Consider the following 14044-nt stretch of genomic DNA (forward strand, 5'->3'; position numbering starts at 1 on the left):
CATCTAAATCCCCTCGAGCATATTTGTTCTTCTAATTCGCTCTGGTGATTCATTCTCTTTCATCGTCATTTTCGAATTCTTACGGTGGTTCATTCAATATTCTTTTTCATTGATTATCGTTCAATCCATTCGTTTCTTCCCAATCCTACCGGTGGTTCATGAAGACTTTCTCATGTTTTGCGCCATATTCCCCTTAATCCTTTTTTTTCCAACAAGAATAAGTAATATGCAAAATCCATTGCTTGTCATCAATTTAATTTGATGAAGGATAAGCATACAATAAATCTTATTCTTATTTCATCCAAGTGAGTAATCCCTTCCTTCGGAGTTTGTTCTTGGTGAATAAATTCTAGTTCCAAGTGTTTCCCATATTTTATTTTCTGGAGTTCAATTTCCTCGGCCATCTCGTCGGAACCCCCATCGGAATCATCGCAAGGCTCATCCCATTCTTTCATCCTTCAATCTTATCTCGTCATCCTTTTTGTTACCGGAGTTCTTCATGGTGGTTCTTCATGATTTAATTCATTCTTCAAGTGTTCATCAAGATTCTTGTTGGTAGAGTTCAAGTATCTTTTCTTCTCGCATCTCGAAGTGCAATTAATTCTTCCTTTTCTTCTCAAGTGGAGTTTTGCATTTCTTCGTTCTTCTAAGCTATCAAATCATTTCCGTTCGTAACCTATAAGTCCACAACAAGCTTATTCTTTCGTTGTTGATTTTCTCAACAACTCCGTTCAATCCTTCCTTCTAAGTTCTTTTCATTCAATTCCTCCGGAGGCTTTGTTCTTCTCATCAAGTGCCATCCCATTTTGTGAAGTTCATGTTCTATTCTTTCCTTGTTCAGTCAGAGTGCTGCCTAAATCCTTTCAGTCTTATTCGTGTCCTATATCGTTTTAACCGAGTGGTTTCATAGTCTATCTGATTCCGTGGCTTTTGATTCTCGTCATTCTCGTGGTTCCTCTCTTCTTCTCGAGTGCTCTCGATTCCTTGCTTCTTCTCTTGAGTTCTTGTTTCTCCTCATCCCTTTTCCCTTCCGTCTCGGTCCTAAGATCTCGGGACGAGATCTCTTGTTAGTGGAGGAGTGTTGTAACGCCCCGGATTCGATGCGCCAGGTGTCCGCCAGTTATTCGCCATTGTTGCCATGTCATTTGCTTGCGTGTTGCATTTTATCATGTCATCATGTGCATCTCATTTTGCATACGTGTTCGTCTCATGCATCCGAGCATTTTCCCCGTTGTCCGTTTTGCAATCCGGCACTCATATGCCCTCCCGCGTTCCCCTTTCGTCTCCTGTTGTGAGTGGGTGTTAAAATTTCTCGGAATGGCCCGAGTCTTGCCAAGCGGCCTTGGTATAGCACCGGTAGAACTCCTGTCAAGTTTCGTGCCATTTGGAGGTCATTTGGTACTCCAACGGTTAACCGCGTAGCCCGAAACCCCCCTTTCTCTTTGCAGCCCAACACCCTTCCAGAGTGGCCCAAAACCCATCTAACTCCCATCCATGCTCTCGATCGTTCGATCACGATCGTGTGGGAGAAAACCGTGCCTCATTTGGACACTCCTAGCTCCCTCTACCTATAAATTAGCCCCTCCCCCCGAAATTCACAAACGAAACCCTAGCCTCGTTCTCTCTCCGCCGCCGGACATGTCCGTCCCGGACCGGACGAAGCCCGCACCACCGCCCTGCCGTCCCGCGCCGGCGCCCCTCCACACCCGGCCGCGCCTCCCCGGCCGTCGCCTCCGCCGCCCCACCGTGGCCCGCCTCCGCCTCGTCTCCGGCCGCGGAGCTCACCGAAGGAGCTCCGTGCCGCGCCCTGCGTCGTCCCTCGCCGGGATCCGACCGGATCCGGCGAGATCCGGCCTGGATCCGCCCGTCTCTGGCGACCCCTCCATCTCCGGCGTGTTTTTCGGCGAGATCCGCCTTGCCTCGAAGTCCGTGCAAAGGTTGACCTCGAAATATGACTAAGTCCCTGATTTATTTTGACATTATGTTGCCATGTTCATCGCATTGTATCTCTGCACCCGTAGCTCCGTTTTGTTCGTGTGATATGTCAAATTGTTCGTCTCGACGAGTACATCATTTCGTTCCATTGCATCATGTTCATTTGAGCTCATCTTGATGCCTGAATCATCGTTGCAAGAGTGCTTCATAATGTTGGCTGATGTCTGTTAACAGAACATGCTCTTTTGTCATTTTATCCATGATTGATGTGTGCATCCTACGAGGTTGATGTCTACAGGTGTTTTGATCTATGCCATGTCTTATTTACAGTTGTGTATGCCATGCATTTTTGTGATCAATGTGGTGACTAGCACAGGCATGCAAACTAGGCATCGTGATGTTGCTGATTTTAGTCCCTGTTCTGCTGTTATTTTGATGCCATGTGAACTTGATGCTACAGAGAGATCCATGCATATTTTGAGATACTTCATTAAGGATGTTTTGAACATAAGGTTATTGTCTATACATTCATGCCCCTATTTGCAATTATGGAGTAGTCTAGCATGTTATTTTCGTGCTCTACTTTTGCTTCAAAATGTTTCCTGGCAGATTGTTTACATGTTATTCAATTTTGCCAAGGTTGTTGTAGTTGATCCTTGCATGCTATGGACTTGTTCTTGCCTTGGTTGGTTACACAAACATGTATTCTTACTGTTGGTTGCCTTGCCATGCCATGTATTGCTCTGTAGTGAGTGGTACAAGCTCATCTACATGCCTTCATTGTTCTGTTTCTGCCATGTTTGAATCTGTATTATAACTTGCTATGTTTACATGGGTGCCATCATATCTTCTGGTCCTTTTTGGCTTATGGTCAGTAAGGGACTTTTGATCTATGCTTTGAGTAGAACCATGCCATGTCTTGTTTTGCTATTATAAGTTCCTGTAACATGTTGTTTGATAGCTCTAAACATTGCATCCTGATGTTATGTTCTGCAAAGTCTGAAACTGATATTATTAGCAATCTTGCCATGTGTATTTGAGCATGTTCTAGTAGTTTCCCGGAGATAGCTCAGTGTTCATGTTTTTTTATGCTTTACCTGTACATCATGCCCATGTCTTTTGTTTTCATGTTGAGATGATGTAGCTTGTTGTTTTGATGCTTGCAATATGCCTAGTTGCTGTTTTGGACAGATTGTTGTTATGACTTGTATAGAGTGTATGTGTGGAACCATTTCTCCGTTTTGAGTGTGCTCTATATGAAACTTGCTTGATTTTGCATGTAGTTTCGTATTATCATGTTGCATCCTTGTTTTGAGGTGTTTTCTTGATGTTTGGGTGCATTTCGGATCAATGCCATGTTTAACTTGTGTTGCTCATATCTTCTAGGCCGTAGCTCCGAACTAAATGAACTTTATATGTAACTTGACTAGAATCTCGTGTAGATCATCTTGGTGCATCTTAACTTGCTGTTTAACAACTTGAACATAAGGTTTATTCAGATCTGGACCAACTTCGAATTTTGCATATGAGGACTTACCGGAATTGTTATATGTTGTTCCCGGCCTCATCTAAACTTGCCTTGATGTGTTGCTCTTGTTTGCATAATCTCTTGCCATGAGTAGCTTCATGTAGTCTTGTCTTGCATCATGCTTGTTTGTGCATCATTCCTTGTTCATGTGTGGTGAGTTTACTATGTTGTGTGCTTCTTATCGATAGTTCCCGTTTCGTTGCGATCGTGAGGATTCGTTCGTCTACGCTTGGTTCGGCTTCATCCATTCGTCTTCTTCATGGACTCGTTCTTCTTCCTTGCGGGATTTCAGGCAAGATGACCGCTACCCTGGATCTCACTACTATCATTGGTATCCTAGTTGCCTCGTTCTATCGCTATGCTGTGCTACCTATCACCTGTTTATCAAGCCATCCCAAATTGCCATGAACCTCTAACCTTTGACACCTTTCCTATGCAAACCGTTGCTTGGCTATGTTACCGCTTTGCTCAGCCCCTCTTATAGCGTTGCTAGTTGCACGTGAAGTTGAAGATTTCTCCATGGTGGACAGGATTTATGTTTGGGATATCACAATATCTCTTATATTATTAATGCATCTATATATTTGGTAAAGGGTGGAAGACTCGGCCTTATGACTGGTGTTTTGTTCCACTCTTGCCGCCCTAGTTTCCGTCATACCGGTGTTATGTTCCCGGATTTTGCGTTCCTTACGCGGTTGGGTGATTTATGGGACCCCCTTGACAGTTCGCTTTGAATAAAACTCCTCCAGCAAGGCCCAACCTTGGTTTTACCATTTTCCTCACCACCACCTATACCCTTCCCTTGGGTCGGCCAACCCAAGGGTCATCTTTATTCTAGCACCCCGGGCCAGTGCTTGTCTAAGTGTTGGTCCGAACCGAGTAGACTGCGGGGCCCCCTCGGGGAAACTCGAGGTTTGGTTTTACTCGTAGGATGTCTCATCCGGTGTTGCCCTGAGAACGAGATATGTGCAGCTCCTATCGGGATTGTCGGCGCATCGGGCGGCTTTGCTGGACTTGTTTTACCATTGTCGAAATGTCTTGTAAACCGGGATTCCGAGTCTGATCGGGTCTTCCTGGGAGAAGGTTTATCCTTCGTTGATCACGAGAACTTATCATGGGCTAAGTTGGGACACCCCTGCAGGGTATAATCTTTCGAAAGCTGTGCCTACGGTTATAGGCAGATGGGAATTTGTTAATGTCTGGTTGTAGATAACTTGACACCAGATCCAAATTAAAACGCATCAACCGCGTGTGTAGCCGTGATGGTCTCTTCTCGGCGGAGTCCGGGAAGTGAACACGGTTTCTGGGTTATGTTTGACGTAAGTAGGTGTTCAGGATCACCTCTTGATCATTGCTAGCTTCACGACCGTTCCGCTTGCTCTCTTCTCGCTGAGTCCTCATGGCTCACAGATTACTACAACAACAGTTGCAGGTACAGGTTATGCGATGAGAGCGATGCTTGCTTGCGTTGAGTTCTTCTTCTACTTCTTCGATCAGGGGATAGGTTCCAGGTCGGCAGCCTGGAATAGCAGGGTGGATGTCATTTGAGTTTCTGTTTGTGTTCCATCCGTAGTCGGATGATGCTCTTATGTATTGTGATGTTGTATTCGTGTGGCATTGTATGCCTTATGTATGTATCCCCATATATTATGTAATGTTGATGTAATGATATCCACCTTGCAAAAGCGTTGCAATATGCGGGTCTATCCTTGGTGGGACCTTCGAGTTCCTTTTGGAAAGGGTCGCATATTGGGCGTGACAATGCTTCATTTTGGTCTTCGGGGAGCTCCTGCCTATTTAGGTAGGCCAAGAAAGGCTCAGTCCACGTGGTGATGACGGGCATTATTTCGTGGGCTGAAGATATTATTTCGGCGGTAGAGCCTCCGATTATGTCCAATAGTTTGGAATCTGGGGGTGTGTCCGGATTTGTGCTAGTATTGTCGGACTCCCCTTCCCATACTACAGATGGCTTGAACAGCCTTTCCAGGAATATGTTGGGTGCGACAGGGTCGTGTTTAGCGCTGATGCAGGCGAGGACGTCCACCGCTCGATTGTTTTCTCGAGCCACATGGTGGAATTCGAGCCCCTCAAACCGCGCTGACATTTTGAGGACGGCATTACAGTAGGCTGCCATTTTCAGATCCTTGGCATCAAGGTCTCCGTTTATTTGTGATATTGCGAGGTTCGAATCCCCGCGCACTTCCAGGCATTGGATGCCCATAGAGACTGCCATACAAAGACCATGCAACAGAGCCTCATATTCGACTGCATTGTTGGAGTCTGTGTATAATATTTGGAGGACGTACTGGACCATGTCTCCGGTGGGAGACGTCAGGACTACACCTGCTCCCAATCCGGCCAGCATTTTAGAGCCGTCAAAGTGCATTATCTAGTTAGAGTACGCGCCGTACTCTTTAGGGAGTTCGGCTTCCGTCCATTCGGCGACAAAGTCAGCTAATACTTGTGACTTGATGGCCCGCCGAGGCTTATATGTTATGTCGAACGGAAGGAGCTCGATGGCCCATTTAGCGATCCGGTCCGTGGCATCGCGGTTATTTATTATATTGATTAGTGGTACTTCGGAGGCCACCGTAATCGAACACTCTTGAAAGTAGTGTCGTAGCTTTCGGGATGCCATGAAGACCGCATATGCTATTTTTAGATAGTGTGGGTACCGGCATTTGCATGGGGTGAGGACCGTGGATACATAATAAACCGTCTTCTATAGCGGGAATTTGCATCCGTCAACCTCTCGTTCGACGATGAGTACTGCGCTTACAACTTTATGTGTTGCGGCTATGTACAACAGCATAGGTTCGCCAATATTTAATCAAGTTCGGCCGCGGCTGCATCCGTCCACACGAAGTGTTCGGTGCACCAAAGAAGGCGGTAAAGAGGTAACGCCTTTTCTCCTAACCTAGAGATAAAGCGGCTCAAAGCAGCCATGCATCCAGCCAATTTCTGGATGTGTTTGAGGTCTGTTGGTATAGCCAACTGCGACAATGCTCAGATTTTTGCCGGATTAGCTTCAATTCCTCTATTGGAAACGATGAAGTCCAGCAGTTTTCCAGAGGGGAGGCCGAAAACGCATTTTTCTGGATTCAGCTTGATGTCGTATGTTCGGAGGTTGTCCAACATAAGCCTCAAGTCATCTATTAGGGTTTCGACGTGTCTTGTTTTTATGACTACGTCGTCCACGTATGCTTCCACTGTTTTGCCGATTTGCTTTTCTAGGCATGTTTGGATCATGCGTTGATAGGTTGCGCCGGCATTCTTAAGCCCGAAAGGCATAGTGTTGAAGCAGAAAGGGCCATATGGCATTATGAAAGCTCTTGCAGCTTGGTCGGACTCTTCCATCTTTATTTGATGGTATCCAGAGTATGCATCGAGGACACACAGCGAGTCGTGTCCTGCTATGGCATCGATGATTTGATCGATGCGAGGGGGGGGAAGGGATCCTTGGGGCAAGCCTTGTTGAGGTCTTTAAAGTCGACACACATGCTCCCGGATTTGTCCTTCTTTGGTACCATTACTAAGTTCGCCAGCCAATCCGGATGCTTGATATCTCTGATGAATCCGGCCTCAAGTAGCTTGGCTAGCTCTTCCCCCATGGCTTGCCGTTTGTTCTCTGAAAATCGCCTTAGGGTCTGTTTAACAGGTTTGTACGCCTTTAGTATGTTGAGGCTATGTTCGGCCAATCCGCGCGGGATGCCCGGCATGTCCGATGGGTGCCAGGAAAAAATGTCCCAATTCTTGCGTAAGAAGCCTCTCAGTGCAGCGTCCATAGCGGGGCTCAACTGTGTCCCGATGGAAGCTGTCTTCATGGGGTCCGTTGGATTGACTTGGAATTTGACTATCTCATCTGCGGGTTTAAATGAGGTGGACTTGGGTCACTTGTCGAGTATCACGTCGTCCCTGTCCACGGTGGCGTGCAGTGTTGTTAATTCTTCTGCTGCTAGGGCTTCGGATAATACTTCCAAGGCTAGTGCTGCGGTTTTGTTTTCGGCGCGGAGTGCGACGTCTGGATCACTAACTAGAGTGATGATTCCATTGGGTCCGGGCATTTTAAGCTTCATGTACCAGTAATGGGGTATAGCTTGAAAGCTTGCAAACGCGTCCCGCCCTAGAAGGGCGTGGTATCCGCTGCTGAAAGGAGCCACTTGGAATGTGATTTCTTCGGACCTGTAATTTTCTGAGGTGCTGAATACCACATCGAGTGGGATTTTTCCCGCACACCGCGCTTCCCGACTAGGGATGATTCCCCTGCAGGTGGTGCCGCTTTGCTCAATGCGGCCTTTATCAATTTCCATCTTGTTGAGCGTTTCTCCATAGATCAACTTTAATCCGCTTCCGCCGTCCATGAGTACTTTAGTGAGCCGGAAGCCATCCATGATCGGGCTAAGGACCAGAGCGTTCGGTGCCCGGGCAGTCTGGAATCGAGGTTCATCACTGGCATTGAAAGTTATAGCAATGTCATTCCAGGGGTTTATCTTTGCCACGTGGCAAATCTCAGCGGAGCTTCGATGAGCTCGCTTGCGCCTATTGTTTGAGGCGAAAGTGTCGAAGACTGATAATACCGCATTGTGTTCGTTGGCGGGATGTTGTTCTGCTTTATGGCTTGCAAGAAGAACCTCGCCACTTTTTGCAACCTGCCGGAGTATCCAACATGCTCTAAGGCTACGAGTTGGTGTCGTACCCGGAGTGTTGTGTAGTTTACATTGCCCACTGAGCCATTCTTCCAACACGGTTCCCCGCCCCGGAGTGTGTTTTGGTTTCTTGGGGACGGGATCGGCTGACTTACGAGAGTTCGCCCGTTTAGTTCAGACAAAGGTTTTGGTGAGAGCCGTACTGTCCCAAAATTCTGTTTTGGTTTTCCAGGCGCTTTCCATCGCATAGTACTTCTGTACTATGATTGCCAAATCTAGGAAGTGTACTATGTCACAGCGACTTATAGCATTAAGGAGTCCTTTGTCCGTGCAGTCTTGCAGAAGAGTAAGACTACGTCCTCCTCGCGGCAGTCCTTGACCTTGTTAAGCGCAAGGAGGAATCTGGCCCAGTAGCGATGTACAGTCTCCTGGGGCTCTTGCCTGATGAGGGAGAGACGGCTTAAGTCCTGGTGGGTGTTGTTAGCTGAATCCGGGTTCTGATCCGATCTAACACCCAGGGGCATGGGAGGTTCCGAGCCTGACAGCTCGGGGTCCGAAGTGCCGCCCAGTTTCTTCGGCCCAACACCCGGTTCTAAGTCGGGGACTTGGGTCACATCTTCCTTTGAGCAGGTATTCGGCTCGAGGAGTTCGGTGATCCGGACATAGTTCGTCCTCAAAGTCGAGGGGTGATCCGTGTGTGGTTCCTCCACTACCGCTATCTCATGGGTGGCTAGCGGGGATCTGATGTCCCTTTGGTCAGGTTTAAGCCTGATCCGATCGTAGTCCGTAGCGACCCCCGGAGCGGCGATGCGATCCAAGAGCTCATTAAGGGAGGAGAGATCCATCGGATCTATCTGTTCTTCGAGTTCCGAACTGACGCGAAGGTTACGATTGATGACCCTAGAGGCCATCGTCGGTGCTACCGCCGATGGGGCGGCCATGATAAAGCCACCAAGTCAGAGAGTTTGGCCTACAACCAGTGCTCCCCCCAAGGTAATGCTGTCCTTGACGACGAGACAAGCCATCGAGCGTTGTGGTGACGACACAGAGGAACTCTCAATGAAAGCACCAATGTCGGTGTCAAAACCGGCGGATCTCGGGTAAGGGGTCCTGATCTGTGCGTCTTAGGCTGATGGTAATAGGAAGCAAGGGACACAATGTTTACCCAGGTTCGGCCCTCTCGATGGAGGTAAAACCCTACTTCCTGCTTGATTAGTATTGAAGATATGAGTAGTACAAGAGTAGATCTACCACGAGATCGTAGAGGCTAAACCCTAGGAGCTAGCCTATGATGGTATGATTGTAATTGTGGCCTTCTAAGGACCATCCTCTCCGATTTATATAGACACCGTAGATAGCTAGGGTTTACATGGAGTCGGTTACAAGGAAGGAAATATAATATCCGGATGCCAAGCTTGTCTTCCACGCAAAGGAGAGTTCTATCCGGACACGGGCCGAAGTCTAGAGTCTTGTGTCTTCACGCTTCAATAGTCCGGACGATGTATATAGTCCGGCTGTCCGGATACCCCCTAATCCTGGACTCCATCAATGCCCCTCAGCTCGACAGCCATCTCGGCTATCTTTTCTTTGCTTCGGCGATGAGCAGCCTGTTCGGCCCTCAAGTCTTCCGCTGCCTTTAGGGCAGCCACATTGCTAATTTGGGCTTGTTCCTTGGCTAGGGCAAGTTCCGCCTTCAGGGCCTCAATGGCAGCAGCTCCACCTCCAGCCACATCATATTATATTAATATTTCAATCCTCTTCACATTTCATAAAGCAAATAAAAAAATGAGCGCATACTCTGTGACTCATCAATCCACTTATTTATGAGTGTGACGCGGTATCCACCACGTCAATTTGTCTCCTTAGTTCGGCAAGTTCAGAATTCCGGTCTATCGCCGGACTCTTAGCCACCTACGTATCATTGCAGCACAATCATTACCTGAGAGTGTGATCCTCCATTCGCCGCCTAGGTCTGGCAACCAGAGTCTCAGGGGCTACTATCTACATGGAGCACACCTAGCGCGTGCAGAATAATCAAAAATTACGTATTTTATCACGTACCTTGAAGCCTTTGAGAAAACTTCCAAAAGCTTCACTTAGCCCGCTTTTGGCGGATGAAATCTTCTCCAACATCGTACCCATTAGCGTACGATGACCCTCTTAAAGAGCATCTTGCTCCAGGTGGCCCGACAACATGTTCGGCCGGGCACCGGACTATTCTGGACCCTTCTCATCATCTTCCAAGGGTGGCGCATGCACCGGGCTCGGGGTGGCCGAAGTATCAACATCCGTCCTTAGTAGATCTGGGCTCCTCCATGACGACACCTCAGGGTCGCCTGGCCCATGGGGCGGAGAGGCAGGTGGGGTTTCACTCTCCATCATCTCCGGAAGAAGATACCCAGAAGATGAACCCTGTTGAGACGAGCTCCCAGCCGGACTGCAAAAGACAGATCTTGGTTATTGTCCTTAGAGGAAAAAGCAATAGCTTCTTGTTCAACATTAACTTACAACTTGGTGGAGTGATGGCCCGTTTGCGGGCACGATGTGGTGAGGACGCCTTCCGGGGGAGGCCCCCCTGGTGAAGCTTTCTTCCCCTGCTTGGGCACCTCCGTCTCCAAGTCTTCGGAGGCAGCCCTTTTCTTCCAACGAGGGGAGGGAACCTTGGAAAAACCTCCCCGATTGTCCTCCTTCATGGAGTCAGTAATTCCCCCGGTATGGATGTGCAACGTGTGGAGTTCGGCTCATGGATTCCTCTCTTCCCCTTTCCCCAAGGGCACTTGGCTCAATGCACGCTTAAGCATCCTGGCTATTACAGGACTAGGCGAGCCTTCGGGAAGTGGGCCGGACACTTGATTCTCTCCGCCTTGCTGAGCCAATCCTGGCCGCGGACAAGTTTTCAGAACAATGTTGTATTAAAACATATGCGAAGTGTTCGGTTATAGGGTTACTTACTTGGGTATCTGGGCGATGGCAGCTCAGGCCCGCGTCCTCGGTGGTGTCCGGACACCTCACTTGTGGTCCGAAGAATAACGTATACATCCCTTCAAGCGTCATGCCGAAGAAGTGCTGAATGGTCCGCGGACCCTCAGGATTGAACTCCCACATCTGGAGAGGCCGGCGCTTGCACGACAGTATCCGCCGAACCAGCATTACCTGAATAATTCTGACAAGACATATCCCTCTCAAGAAGCTCCCAAATACGGCTCCGTCCCACATTGGTCCACGACGCTAGTTGAGGTGGAGGACCCGAGCGGAAGGCAGGGCAGCCGCCCACGCTATGCCTCGGGGAGCTGTGATGTAGAACCACCTTCGTTGCCACAGATGTGACACCTCCAGGAAGGCACCTTTTGGCCATGGAACAATGGCGTTTCTGCCCATTACGACGCCTCCGCACTCCATGTGTCGCCCCTCAATCACCTTCGGCTTCGCATTGAAGGTCTTGAGCCATAAGCCGAAGTGTGGGGTAATGTGAAGGAAGGCTTCACACACGATGATAAACGACGAGATATGGAGGATGGAATCTGGAGCTAGGTCGTGAAAATCTAGCCCGTAGTAAAACATGAGCCCTCTCACGACGGGATCAGGAGTCAAGCCCAAGCCTCGGAGGAAGTGGGAAACAAATACGACACTCTTGTTGGGCTCGGGAGTAAGGATGATGTGCTCAGGGGCGGGAAGCCTGTGCTTGACATCGGCGGTTAGATATCTGGCCTCCCGGAGCTTCGCAATGTCCTCCTCTGTGACAGAGGAGGCCATCCACCGACCATGAAGGCTAGATCCGGACATGATTGAATATCCGAAGTACCTAAGCTTGAGCTTCGGGTGTTGGAACACGAGAGACGAAAAGGCGCAAGCGTGGTAAGAAAGGGATAGGCCTTGACCCCTCTAGAAAGGGGAGAGAATATCAAGCGTCCCCAACGTGAATGTTTGGGACTTGCCTAAAAACACAGAGTCACGACAATAGGCGTGGTGGGGTTACCCATACCCGTATTGACGTGCCAAAGAAACCGCCTCGCAATATGTGTGGTAGCTGGTTATAAAAACGGTTCGAATAAAAGCTGGGCCATGGCGAGGTGTCATGCTATGAAGAATCGTCAGTAGATTAGATTCTGTAATATTGTTCTCTCTATGGTGGTATGTGAAATTTGTCTTACAGAGCCGGACACGGTCCTTTTGTTCAGAATTTATCTTGGGGTATTCTAAGATGGAACCCGCCTTGCAATGTCAAAGACAATCTATGCGCCGGACTTGTCGTCATTGAAGCTTGGTTCAGGGGCTACTGAGGGAGTCCTGGATAATGTGGTATCCGGATAGCCGGACTATATACTTTGGCCGGACTGTTGGACTATGAAGATACAAGATTAAAGACTTCGTCCAGTGTCCGGATGGGACTCTCCTTGGCCTGGAAGGCAAGCTTGGCGATTCGGATGGAAGATCTCCTGCTCTGTAACCGACTCCGTGTAACCCTAGCCCCCTCCGGTGTCTATATAAACCGGATGGTTTTGTCCGTAGGATAAGGACAACAATCATACCATAGGCTAGCTTCTAGGGTTTAGCCTCTCTGATCTCGTGGTAGATCATCTCTTGTAATACTCATATCATCAAGATCAATCAAGCAGGAAGTAGGGTATTACCTCCATCGAGAGGGCCCGAACCTGGGTAAAACATCGTGTCCCCAGTCTCCTGTTACCATTAGCCTTAGACGCATAGTTCGTGACCATCTACCCGAGATCTGCCGGTTTTGACACCGACACCGGCCCCATCCCGCCGGCGTGAGACCCTGCCGGGGGCCTCGCCTTGCCGGTGTTGGGCCTTGCCGGGGGGAGCTCTGGCTCACCATCCGCCAGTCCTACCATTGCCACCGCCCCTTTGTCAACCACCCTCTGCGCCAGTAGCGTGGCGCTGACCACTTGATTCATTGCCGCTAAATACAGCAGCAACGACTCTTGTGGTTTAGGCGCAACTAGTATTGGCGTGGAGGAGAGGTATTTCTTCAAGTCCTGTAGCGCTGCTTCGTCCTCTGGGGTCCAATCCATTGGGCCCATCTTTTTCAAGATTTCGAAAAAGGGAAGGGCACACTCAGCAGACTTGGAGATGAATCTGCTCATGGCGCCAATGCAGCCAGTGAGCCGACGCACATCCTTGGTCCGCCTACGTGACACAAAGAACCTGAGAAGCTTGCCGGATGGAATACCGAAGACACACTTCTCAGGGTTCAGCTTGAGGTTAATCTTGCGCAAATTTGCAAATGTTTCTTCCAAATCTTGCACAAGTGTTGCCTTGTCCTTGGTTTTGACAACTATGTCATCCATATAAGCTTCCATATTTCTATGTAGCTCGGTCTCAAAACCAATTTGGACTGCTCTTGCAAAGGTTGAGCCAGCACTATTCAACCCGAAAGGCATCCGTAAAAACCAATACGTACTACACGTGATGATGAATGTTGTCTTCTCTTCCTCTTCTCTCGTCATGACAATCTGGTGATATCCTTAGTAGGCGTCGAGGAATAATAACAGGTCACACCCGGCCATGGAGTCAACAATCTGGCAAATTCGCGGCAACGGGAAAGGGTCTTTTGGACATGACTTATTGATATCTGTGTAATCAATACACAACCTCCACTTCCCATTTGCCTTGCGCACCACTACCGGATTGGCCAACCACGTCGGATGGAGTACTCCTCTCACCAAGCCTGCCGCTTCTAGCTTTGTGATCTCTTCTATGATGAACTCCTGCCTTTCCAAAGATTGCTTCCTGACCTTCTTCTTGACGGGACGCGCATGAGGAAAGACAACAAGATGGTGCTCAATCACCTCCCTGGGAACACCGGGTATGTCGGATGCTTTCCATCCAAACACATCGACATTGGCCCGCAGGAAAGTGACGAGCTCGCTTTCCTATTTTCTATCGAGGGTGGAGTTATGGTGAAAGCTCCTCC

This window comes from Triticum aestivum, chromosome 6B (genome assembly GCF_018294505.1).
Source record: "Triticum aestivum cultivar Chinese Spring chromosome 6B, IWGSC CS RefSeq v2.1, whole genome shotgun sequence".
NCBI lineage: Eukaryota > Viridiplantae > Streptophyta > Magnoliopsida > Poales > Poaceae > Triticum > Triticum aestivum.